We start from the raw sequence: 3,603 nt of genomic DNA on the forward strand, positions 1-3,603 counted from the left end.
AAAGTTAGAAGTGTTAGAAAGTTTTCTGTTTTTTAGTTATAGAAATAGTTATAAAAAGGTTAGAAATTTTTCTTTTTTAGTTATAGAAATATTAGAAATGTTATACAAATGTTAGTTATATATATAGAAATGTTATAATTTTTTTTCTATTTTTTAGTTATAGAAATATTAGAAATGTTATAGAAACGTTAGTTATATAGCATTGTTAGAAATGTTATATGAATGTTAGTTATATAGAAATGTTAGAAATTTTAGTTATCAAAATCCAATCATTGAAAAAATGTTACTTTTTGCGGGCATATAGCTAGTATTTGTTCTCGACGATGCCCGGCCCGCATCCTCGCCGTCGACCCATCCGCGATGATGTCCGGCTGACCCATGTCCGGGACTAGGCTCCGCCGGGCTGGCACTGGGAGGTGCTGCCTGGAGGGGCGCACCGCTTGATGAGGAACCCGGCCCCGGGTCCCGTCATCGACCCTGATCTCATTTGGTGGCGTTCGCGTGGGCCAGTTTCAGTGCAGAGGGAGTCGGCCCCGCCGGAGGTTGCACGTCGCCGTGTCAGGGAGGAGGACGAGCACATCCATCGCTACATGGTTGCGTTAGAGGGCGGCAGGTTCTCCAATACATGGCAGTTTCTTCAGGGATCTCACTTCAGCTATGATCCTGTGAGGGTTCCTTCTCTTTGGGTGTCCATCGCCCGCGCCGCATTAACCGCGAGTGTCCTAGATTCTTCTGTAGTATTCGATCTTTATTAGCTACCTAGCCAGTGATGTATTCGATATATAATATTTGAGACGATGTATTCGAGATTATATATTATTCAAGACGATGTATTCGAGATTATATCTATTATTCGGGATGATGTATTCGAGATTATATCTATTATTCGAGACGACATATTCGAGATTATATTCGATGATGCTTATTATGTACTATGATTGATTCAGTTTTTCCTTATTAATTGAGTGCATCCATGCATTGTAATTTGAATATATTTCTTTTGGATTAGTTAAACAAAACCTATGGCGGACAATACCGGCAAAGAGGGAGAAGAGGCCCTGTTCAATATCATACACAATCCTTGCGGGCCAGATGATGATCAGAATGAAGAAGATTATGACGGCTTGGAATATCTAAACAACACCAGGGAGGTTGGTATGATATTCGATCGTGACGACCAAATTGATGAAGTCATGAACTATGAACATGACGAAGAAAATGTTGATCTTGAAACAACAAATACCGGTGAGGTATATATATTTATATAAGCAGGCATCTGGTGATCATCACATGTTTTAAATGACTTGAAGATATATTAACGAATCGATCTTTCTTATTTCAGCCATCCGGATCGAGCAAATCTTCAGGCAACAGGACGAAACGAGGCCCGAACAAAAAGTTGAAGGAGGGCGTAAAGTACAATATCGAGGCAATCAGACCTAATGGCTAACCATTCGCGCCTAAGAAGATTGCGGACAAGTTCGTTCATCAGTGCGGAGTTCTTGTGAAGGATCAACTCTCGATCTCCCTTCAAGAATGGAGAGAGCCAGCAAAGCCACGTCCAAGAGTTACTTTTGTCGATGATAGACAAAACATTTGCTTTGGGAAACGCTCATGGAACATTTCACCCTACCAGATCATTTCACAGATGCAGATGTGGAGAAAGTCAAGGACGCTGCTCTTAGGAAGATGGCGGTTGCATTCAAGAACCACAAGATTCGTGAATGGGCCAAGTACGTCAATGGAGGAAGGAAGACTCCAGTATTTGAGGGAACACTAGAGAACCAAAGTGCTCATTGGGATGATTTCGTGAAATTCAAGGATTCGGAATTATCTAAGGAATGACCGAGAATAAACAAGGCCAATGCCGCAAAAGGATAAGTTCCATAAGCTGGGGCCAGGTGGCTATACGGTGGGAATGCCTAAGTGGGATAAGTCTGAGAAAGATATGCTGGATGCAGGTGTCACTCCAGAAACATTGAGCTGGCCCCCAGGTGCAGGACTTGGTTCTATGCGCATGGGGGGAGTTGGACCTGAAGACAGGCAAAGTTTCGAAGAAGGCATGTCTGGACGGAGCCGAAGATAAGCTACTTGTTGCAATAGAAGAGGCTCGATCCGGGTTGTTCGAACCCAACAGAGAGAACGACGAGCTTACGCGTTCCCTGGGAAATCCTGAACACCCGAGAAGAACACGAGGCATGGGTGCTATTCCGTGGTATGAGGGGTTTTCGGACTGGAACGCCGACTACAGAACCCATGCGAGAAAGAAGATTGCGGAGGAGAAGAAGAGGAAGATGGAGGAGGAGCAGAGGAAGCTAGACTATGAACGCCTTCAAGGCCTAGAATCAGCGCACGCGGACTTGGCAGTCAAATTCCAGCGGCAGCAGGAGCATATCGACTCACTTAGCCAGCAAAGGGGGTCTCAGCAGCTAGCGGATGATCCACCATTGGATAGCACCGTCCCATCCATGCCAAGAAGTAGCGTGGGTTCCGCCCCGGGCGACGCATTGCTGGATAGCTACCCAGTGGATGACATCATGGAGAACACTAATTGCGAGCTACACTTCAAAATGAAGAACATATCCATGAAGGTGGCGGACGCCCTTGCATTTACAAATCCCCCCGAGGCAACCTTCCATTGCAACCCGATTCCAGCGAGCTATGCTCGTGTCTTGGTTGATGAGGTGGTGGACCAATATTCGGGGCTAGAGCTTGACATTCCTGGAGGTGACGATGAGCACACACTAGGAGAGGCCAACAATCGTATCATCCTATGGAGAACGGATTGCATCATCTTTCGAAGGCCACCGACACCGCGTCATCCGACTCCTCGTCGCAGTCCGCCACCGAGTCAGCAGACTCCCGCTCCTCCAAGTCCACCGATGCGTCAGGCCACTCCTCCTCCAAGTCCGGCACAGCTTCAGGCCACTACTCCTCCTCCAAGTCCGGCAAAGCGTCAGGCCACTCCTCCTCCAAGTCCGGCACAACTTCAGGCCACTCCTCCTCCAAGTCCGGCACAGCTTCAGGCCACTCCTCCTCCTCCAACTCAGCCATGTCAGCCGTCTTCGCCGCCTCAGCAATCACGGAAGAGAGCCGCCTCAGCTATGGTGAGTAGCGGTACAAGTCGAGGTAGTACTGGAGGTACAGGCGGATGCAAGCGATTTCAATATGGTCCAAGCCTCGCGCCTCTTCCGCAGAGGCCTTATGACAAGTCAGAGGAGGAAAATGTAGCCATATCGGAGGCCGAGGTGGAAGCCCATTTTGCACCGAAACCGCCACCGCCGCCAAGGGAGAAAGTGCCTGTGGAAAAGATTGACCACTTCATTCGTATGGCTAGAGCACGAGCTCCCAAGCCTGTTGACACAGACTATGAGCGCCACATCAAGAAGTTAAATCGAGCACGTCTATAGAAAGAGGCGAGCTCGAGCTCGAGCAAATCAGCTGGCAAAAGGAGCGGTAAAACCGTTCCCCAGCTGGGAGAACAGGCGGCGCAATCAATCCCCCCGCTTGTTGTGCCAACAACACATGAGAGTAGGCGCACCCAATATTATTGTGGGCAAACCTTTAACGTTCCTGGGGTGGGCGATGTGGTAATAACCGAGG

This window comes from Triticum aestivum, chromosome 3A (assembly GCF_018294505.1).
Source record: "Triticum aestivum cultivar Chinese Spring chromosome 3A, IWGSC CS RefSeq v2.1, whole genome shotgun sequence".
NCBI lineage: Eukaryota > Viridiplantae > Streptophyta > Magnoliopsida > Poales > Poaceae > Triticum > Triticum aestivum.